The 9081-nt window shown below is 43.6% G+C and overlaps 1 long non-coding RNA gene across 1 annotated transcript in view; it reads left to right on the top strand.

Moving 5' to 3' along the window:
* Positions 1–5381: 5381 nt before the first annotated feature.
* LOC137450764 (uncharacterized) overlaps positions 5382–9081 on the top strand; it is a 42224-nt gene continuing 38524 nt past the window's right edge. Inside the window, exons 1-2 of the long non-coding RNA XR_010989628.1 lie at positions 5382–5663; positions 7135–7209. This is a non-coding gene — a long non-coding RNA (uncharacterized lncRNA). The remainder of the gene's footprint in view (positions 5664–7134; positions 7210–9081) is intronic.

Raw genomic sequence — 9081 nt, 5'->3', positions numbered from 1 at the left:
TTGCCTGCCGACGGTAGCTGCTGGGTGTGAGACACGTCCCCTTCCTGCTTATGCAGGGAAATAATTTGTACCATCAGAGATGTTGTTGATCTTGAAGAAGAGTAGGTAAAACAATAAAAGTGAAGATGGGTCTTGGGTTAATTGCTGTCATGGTCTGAGGGACTTCAAAGGAATTATTTTACCGCAAGCCTCATTAAATGGATTGGATTTTTTACTAAGCTGAACAGGTGGCTGAGTGCTCCAAAGGGAAAAGTTTGAAGATGGGAACCACCTCCATGACTCCCCATACCCATGAAGTTGCCAGGGTGAAGGGAAGCTCCCACTCCAGAGACACCCAAGGAGGGCTGAGGGGTAGCCATGTGGCAGGAGGCTTGAGGAGCTGCAGAGTCCAAGTCATCCCAGAGGTTTCCACATCCTCAGCAGATGGTTTCTCATTTTTGGGTTTCTTTGAAGTGTGGGCTCATGGGACTGATGCTGTGGATACCATACAGGACTTTGTGGCCTCAGGGCAGTTGTGCTGCAGGGCCAGGGCTCTGGATGCTATGGGAGACTTTCTTCCCTGCCCCAGGGCTTGTTTGATTACACTGTGTCTTTTACAAAGCTCTTACAGAGCAAAAAGGAGAGAAGTGCTATATAAAATCTAATAAAGTAACATTCTAGAGTAAACATCTTTCATATTCTGAATATATATATATGTGCTAAATATTTGTTCTGCTTTCCCTTTACTTTGCTTGCAGTAGAACTGCTAAATTAACAATTGTGCTTTCGACAATAATGTGGGGGGATCCCCCCTGAAAGCACAGGAGCTAAAATCATGTTGATTTAACATGTAAGTGTGTTTACACAGGTATGCTTGAAATGTCATTTATGCCTGCTGGACAAAAGGCTATTTTGTGCACCTCCACACAGACAAGTGTGTAATTAGTGCACAACAGAATTTAGGGGAGGGGAGAGGATTTTGGAAACCTGGAATAGATTGCGGTAAATTTGAGCTTCCCTTCCTCTTGGTGCTGGGAGGTTGTTTTATACCCTCAGGAGAGCCCCATTATATCCTTGATAGACTACTTCTCCCTGGTTGGGAAGAGGAATTTAAGGGATTCTTGTTCAGTTTTGTTACTATACTCCATAAATGTGGTCTGGGATGTGCTTGCTGGCTGCTGTTGGGAAGCCTTGCTGACATCAAATATCCCATGGCTCCGTCCCTCCTTTCAGAAGCATCATGTACATGAGCTCTAATGTGTCTGGTGAGGCCTCTCCTGTTCTTCCCACCTAATGCCAGTTTGTCTGCACAAAGCTATCTATGAAGCCAGTTAAAGCTTTGTTGAGCTGCCACTTTAACCTATTAAAACACAGTAAATTTTCTCCACCTCACTTCAGGAAAAGCTTTGGAATGGAATTTCTACAAACATCACATTTTCTGTTCACCAACAACCCTGCAGCTGAAGTTTGGACAGTCTGCTGCTGAGTGGGTTTGCTGGAGCGTGCTGCTTGCTGTTCTGCTGCTGAGTGGGTTTGCTGGAGGGTGCTGCTCGCTGTAACACCCAGTTCTGTCTTCCTGTAACACCCAATTAGGCTCTCGTTTCATAAGAGCAAACAAAATTTTGCTCTTCCAAAACTTCTATGATTTATGGAAAAGGGAGAAAACCCCCACGCTGGATGATGACACCAATGTGCTGAGTGCTGCTCTGCTTTCCTTCTCACTCATGACTAGGGAAGTTCAGACCTTCCCTGTTTTTCACTACTCAGGGATGCTTACTGTGAAAATGTAAAAATTCTTGAAGAGCAGAAAGTTCAAAGAAACTCAGGCTGCTGAATGCTCAGAAAGAGAAAGACCCACTATACAAATCAGTTGCTTGCCCTTGGGAATGCAGTTATCATCACCATCATCAACAACAACAAAATGCCTCTAGTTAAGTTCCAGAGAAATCTAAGCTGCAATCAACACGGCAATATTTGGGATGCCCAAACGTAAGTACCAGCACCAGAAGACCTGATGTGTTTCTAAAGCACTCAGTTTTCCCAGAAAACAGGTACAAGTTAGGATATAACTTATAAATAAGCATAAGAGCTCTGTAATTTTTGCAAGCCAGTGGAAATTAATAAAATCTAGGGCTAGGCTATCCGACAGAACCGAGCAGCCAAAGTGTGTGTCACCACCCGCAGAGTGGCTGACATGATCAATGATGATGGATCCCAACTCCGCCGAAGTTCTTCAGGGATAATAGCAGCATAAAGGAATTTCTATAGGGTACATGAATGTGCCTGAAACAGAACAGTATATTGAAGGCTGTGTATTATGCTGAGAATGACAAATATTTATGATTGGAAGGACTCTGAGTTTGGGGTAATCGAATTTTGTTTGCGTTTTGTCAGTTCTTTAATCTCCTGTCTTAAGGTCCCATCCAGAGCTTAAAAAAGAGAGGTTGATTCTTATAATTGTACTACACAGTTAGTGAACACCCTCTTGCCTCAAGAAAATCAGCAGTGCCTGGTATTACACAGGTGGCTTTCTACTAGAGTAAAGATTGTTCTCCTAAAGGAGCAGCTGGTGAAAATGGAGCCTGAGTGGCAGGGAGGGCTGCAGCTTAGCTCAACTCAACCCTTTCCTACTAACGGGAAAGAAAGATCCCACCATGCAGTGCCAGTTGGATTTAGTGAGCTTGGCACTCATGCAATTGCAGATGAGGTTCAGAAATTTATTTTTACAAGTGATTAATAAAAGCCTGTGGCTGTAGTATTTGTGGCTAAATGTGGCAGCTGAAGAAAAACATGGGTGTAAGTACACCGAGTTGACAGAGTGCTGGTCTCTGTGTGTCTTGGCTTTGCAGGGTTAGAACCCTGGGCATCAAGGATTAAGGACTCAAACCAGGCCATTAGCAGCTTCCAGTCAGCCAGGAGCTCAAACTGGGAGGGCAAAAAGCCAGGACAGCTGCCCCCAACTAGCCCTAGCTGTTTCTCAGATTGCTCAATATAAAGGGGAAGTTTGCTGCTGATGGGGGGCTCCTCCCTTTCCTTTTCTCTCTCCCTCTGGAGGGGCTCACTCACCATTTGCTACCTGAGGACTGGGGTTTGTGACTGCTGTACATTCACCAAGCTAAGTATTACTTTGCATACTTTATACTGTCATTAGTTTTGAAGTGAGTTTTGCTGTTTTGTTAAGCCTGTTTTAGTTTCAGCCCCTGGGTCTTCTTTCCTTCCCTTATCTTCCTCCTCAGCTGAGGAGGAGTCATTGAGTGCTAGAACAGCTGCTATAGAGTGTGCCTGGATATGGGTTGAAGGTAGACATTGTGTAAAATGCCTCTGCTGCAGAGCTTCTGCCTTCCAGTTGTCTTTTTGTCTCTGGAGTGTTGTAGTCTTGCTTAAAAGAGAGTGAGAGATTCGGATGAAAGTTTCTCCAGAAGTTTGATGAATCCAATCTGTATTTTTCTCAGGTTTGGAAGAGGAGAAACTTTTGTGCAATGCTCAGATTGATTTGCAAGACCTTAAGGTTTCCAGCTTTCCCTAACCTTTGCTCACATACTGCAGCAATCTGCTCTTTGAACGTGTTGATCCTCCTAGGTCTGTAAGAGCCTTTGAGGCAGAGCTAATTTTTCCAGTGTTGACTATAGAGGCTTGTGATTTTAGAGCTGAATGTCCCTTTTTCAACCCTGCTACCACTGACCCACTGCATAGCAAGTATCTCACATTATAAAGTGGTTATTCACAGAGGGTCTGACCAGTGCTATCTGGAGGGTGGGAGATGCTTTCCTGGCAATGGGATGTGAACATTGGGGGGGCAGATCTTCATTCAGGATAAAAATCCTGCTTGGTCACTGCAGCTCAATGGATGTCTGTTAATTCATGTGGAAAATGCATGACCCTAGTGAGATCACAAAGTTCAGAGTCCTTGACAGAGTGCAATACTTTGCAGTCAAGATTGAAATGTCTTTCTCCCTGTATTTCCCTTGACTTTTGATTTTTCTGTGAGTCCTTTAAATTGTTTTTATGGCAAAACCTAGGATATTATCCAAGAAACCTTTGAGGAATGTTCTGTGTTCTTGTTTGTTTGTTTTTCTATTGGGTCATCGTATTTCCATATGAGTTGAAATACTGAGCTCTGAGAGCTCACCTGGATCCTCTGCTCATAGGCTGTTTGTGATGTGCAGAGATTAAGCTCCACTGATTCTGGTATAGATATTATTACTGCAGTGGCCATTGAGGACTTGATTTGCTTATTTTTGAGTGGTCTCAACCTTTTAATTTAGTTTTATCAAGATTTTGAGGTGAATTCTCCTAGTTGAAGTAGCGTCCTATGTCTGCAGGACAGATCAAGGGGTTTCTTTGCCTGCTTAGAATGTGATCTGAGTACTTTTCTTTTGTGTTTTGATGGTAAATTGAAATGTGGAATTGCCTTGTGCTGGAACAAATTCCCTGAGCAAGAGGATTTGCAGAGCTCCTTTGCATTGGTTCAGTGCTGCCAAGCATAGAATTGTAGATTCCCAAGTTGGAAGGAACACAAAGAATTATCTAGTCCAACCTTTCTCATCAAAAGCTAAAGAGACAAACATCTGGATAAGATGACCCAGCACCCTGAACCTTCAAAGTATCCTGTGCTGGTGACTCCACCACTTCTCTGGGGAGATTATTCCAATGGCTGATCACTTGTGTTGTGAAAATCAGAATCTCCACAGGAGTAACTTTTACCTGTGTTACCATTCATCTTTTCCATGTGACTTCTTGTGAAAAGGGAGTCTCCCTCTTCACTGTAGACACTCTTCAGGTGGTGCAGCTTTCCTCCACTTCTGTTGAGAGCAAGGAAGGTGTAGGGAAAGATGAATCAGCTGCACTTTGCATCCAAACTGGCTCAAAATCTTTCCTCCCTTTCTGCAGGAGTATTCTTCTCTTTGGGGCATCAGACTGCAATTAATACTACATCTGTTGTACACCTCACAAGGCAAAGGTAATTTGACTTGAGTTAAAAAACCAGTTCCCAGTTCAGCTGTGGGCTGTGTGCTGGGATAGGAATCACTTCTAGCAGACAGTGAGCCCCTGTGGCTGGGAGAGGACCTGCTCTCTGCTGTTCACAGGTGAAAGGTTCTAGCTGGAGTGAAAGCCAATCCTTTGTGTGCCACTGCCCTCACAGCAGTGGCGTTTCCCCCCATTATGGAATGTCTGGTGAGCCCATCTCCTCTGCCCTCACTGCCTTTGTCTCACCATCGAGTCCCTGCTCTGGGTTAGATCTGGGTTAGACCTGAGAACCAAGATCTGTTCCTAGCAGTAAGTCCATCAAATGTAAACTCTTATACTTATTTGGGAGCCATTTGTGGGGTTAGCAGGGTACTTAGAGTGAACACTTGTAGCTGTAGGCACATAATTACCCTGTTCACAAACAGAAACCCAGACCATGTGTTCTTCATACAGATTCCTTCATCTTTTACATAAATAGGAAGACTTTAGCTCCAAGCCAATGTCAAACCTGTGATCTCCTGGTTTACTTCACATTGTGTGTTTTCTTTCTGCTATTTTTACCTTCTCCAGCAGAAGGTGTGGTAGCCCTTCAGTGGAGCACTGTGGATGTGACCTTGGGTTCTCCTTTCTGAACCAATGAGTGCCCTGTTTGAGAAGCTTCCTTTTCTGCTTGCCTAAAAATAATTGCCCTGCTCTCTTGCACTTGCAGCTATTTGGTGAGTGAAGAAGAGACCTTCTTGAAACCAGCAGGCTCTACTCTATATCCAAGCTTCCTAGATTCCATTAACATTTTGTTAATGAAATAGTGCTTTGTCAAAGAGTCTTGGAAACTTAAAAGGGTATTTAAGCTTCTTCCATGAGTCAATACCATGTAATGTCAACATTACCACGAAGGGATAATTCAGAGATGTCACACAAAGTGTGTGTTATGCCACTTGCAGTCTAGCAAAACAGCTCAGCATTTATGTTGTTTAATCCATCTTCAAAAATCTTTTGTTCTGAAAAAGTTTGAGATCAATCTTGTCAGTATTTGCTGACACAAAGCTGATGTAAGTCTCTGGGCTCCTGTTGACTCTATCTGAGTCGTAATGATTTACCCCAGCCCTGAATTAAGCCCAAATTAGGCATATGAACAACTTGCTATCAAAGTTTGAAGGAATATAGAGCTGGAATAGCACACAGCCTGCCAATACAAATGTGGATCAAAGCAGAGGGAAGAAAACATTTTGCAATGATGTGGGGCAGTCCAGACACAATTTTAAGAGGCCTCAAGCAATTTGATGCTAAAGGGGCCTGCAGGATAGATAGAGAGGGAGTTTTTGTGAATGCTTGCAGTGATAGGAGGAGTGGCAATGGCTTCAAACTCCAAGAAGCTCAATTTAGAAATTCTTCACTGTGAGGGTGATGAGGCCCTGGAGCAAGCTATCCAGAGAAGTTGTGGAGGCTCCAAGCCTGGAAGTGTTCAAAGCTGGGTTGGATGGGGTCTTGAGCCAACCTGGTCTAGTAGGAGGTGTCCCCGCCCATGGTCAGGGGGTGTGTGTGTAATTAACTGATTAAGATCCTTTTCCACCCATTCTATGATTATCTAAACTCTGGATTTTTTGAGACATGTACTTCCCTGGCTAGAAGTCAATAGGGAGATTGAGCTCTAGCAGTGAGGTTCAGTGTGGGGACATGGGAGTTTATTACCAAATTGTACGTGCTGCAGGATCCTGAGTTTATGCTGCTGTCATGATGAGTGTGATCAAGGTACATGAATTCTCTCTTATTTCCCCTTCCTTTCTTTCTTTTTCTTTTTTAAAGTAATTCCATCATTGTACCTACCATGTAAGGGAGATTTTTCATCCTCCTGGTCATGGCAGTAATGCTGTTTGTTTGTTTTACCTTCTTACTTTTTAATCTCTTCCATTAAAGCTCTGTGTAGCTGCTGCAGTTGAATGTAATGAAAGGTAGCCTCAGTGCTCTTTGAAGAAAATAGACAGCCTAACTTCATACTTGGCTGAAGCCAAAAATGTTTTCCCATGATTATTTCTCACCTGCATTAAATCTATCCTGCTTCAGTCTTCCCAGATATATGAGCTCAGTTCTGCAATACATAAATTGATGTAAAGCTCTAAACATAATTCACACCTTTTGGTGGCAAAGGTTTGTATTTCATTCACATCCAGGATTTTTCTTTCCAACCAGGCATTTGGAGACCAAAAACATCCCAGACCTGCTAGAGGAGCTCAGCAGGAGCAGAGCCAGCACTGCACCAACCATGTGAGTGAGGGAAAATAGTCCTGATGTTGTGTTGCTATTGGTGGGTCAGACACACTGAGGTAATTTGCAAGTCCTTTCTGAGTAAGGGACACTTTCTGGCTTGATTGCACACAGCAGGAAGAAAAATAGTATGAGGCTCTTCATTTGTACTTTTGTGCTGTTTTACAACCCAGGAAACATACAGGGAATAAACCAATTGCTCTTTCTGGGAAGGCCTGTGGAGGGTTTGCAGTCTCATTGCTCCAGGTGAGGTCACTGCAGGAGCAACACAAATGTGAATAAAATAGGAAAAAAAGGAAGCACACTGCAAATACAGGCTTTGAAAAAATCTGAAACCAGGTTATACAGTGCAGTGTTTGTCCTACCTGCTTTATGCCCTGAAAGGGTCTCAAAATTTAGATTAGATTTAGCTCAGACAATTAGGAAGAAAGTTTCCTCTGTGGGTTGATGAGGCACTGGAACAGGTTGCCCAGAGAAACTCTGGAGGCACCAAGGTTAGAAGTGTTGCAAGTGTGGCTGGATGGGCCCTTGAGCAACCTGGTCTAGTAGGAAGCATCCCTGCCCACAGCAGGGGGTTTGGAACTAGATGATGTTTGAGATCCCTTCCAACCTAAACCATTGTGTGATCCTTCAAAAATGATTAGGTCTTCTTGAGAGATGCCTTGGAGCAAGCTATGCAATGTGTGAGTCTATGTAGTGCACTAATCTTACAGTGAAGTTAAGTTTTGGAATTGTCTCCTGGAACCCAGTCAATTTGATCAGGGCCTTAGAAGGAACAATGCATTTGCTGAGTAGAAACATGTGACAGACCACAAATATTACATAAGAAGTAGAACCATACATAAAGTTTATGATCCACCTTGGCCTTCTGCTGCTCTAAACCAAGCTGGGAGCAAGCAAGCTGAATCCAGAACACCACAGTCAGCGCTGCAGTAAAATGAAGCAGGTGGCAGTGGATGCAATGTTGAAATGGAGTTTGGAAGAAAACCAAAGCCAGGTACTTCTAAAATTGATACAGGGAGCATTGTAACTGTGGATGTGAAGTGCATTCAGACAGACTGTCCTAAAGGCTTTACAGCTTTTAAAGACAACCACAATACAGCTAAGAGGAGCCTGAGAGAGCAGTGTAGGATGTTATGCATTTTAATCTATTAGTTAAAAAAGGAAAAAAATAAGTCCTTGAAGACATTGAAAAACTGTAAGAGGTGGTAGAAGCTGCATCCAGAGATGGGGTTTGTATCTGCAGCAGTAGATGGCTAAAGGAAGTGGGAGATGGCTAGTGCCAGAGCTGTGATGGCAACGTGAGCAGGGATAGACCCCACTAACTGGAGGCAGTGGGATTAAATCCCATAGATGCAGCTGGCTCCTCTCTGTAGCCAGTTTGAGACTTCCTTGCATATGCAGAGCCACTTACACCTGGTGTTGCAAAGATTAAATTGTTTTGAAAAATAGCCAGGTGTCTGATAAGAAGCCTCCACAGATCATAGAATCATGGAATTGTCAGGGTTGGAAGGGACCTCAAGGATCATCCAGCTCCAACTCCCCTGCCATGTGCAGGGACACCTCACACTAGATCAGGTTGCTCACAGCCACATCCAGCCTGGCCTTAAAAACCTCCAGGGATGGGGCTTCTACCAGCTCCCTGGGCAACCTGTGCCAGTCTCTCACCACCCTAACGGTGAAGAACTTCTTCCTAACATCTGAGACCATTATATTCCTATGATACTAAAAAATCCATTTCACATTTCCTTAACTTCATCCATGACAACTAAACCTCTGTTGGTCTGCTTGTACATGAACCTGCATCTCTCCTTCTCTTAGTCCTCCAGGTACAAAATGGGAGAGCAGTGCTTTCTTCCATGCTTTTTGACA

This window comes from Melanerpes formicivorus, unplaced genomic scaffold, assembly GCF_026170545.1.
Source record: "Melanerpes formicivorus ecotype bairdi unplaced genomic scaffold, bMelFor1.0.p_v2 SCAF_37, whole genome shotgun sequence".
NCBI lineage: Eukaryota > Metazoa > Chordata > Aves > Piciformes > Picidae > Melanerpes > Melanerpes formicivorus.
Note: the sequence above shows the minus strand (reverse complement) of the source record. Positions and strands in the feature narration are given on the sequence as shown.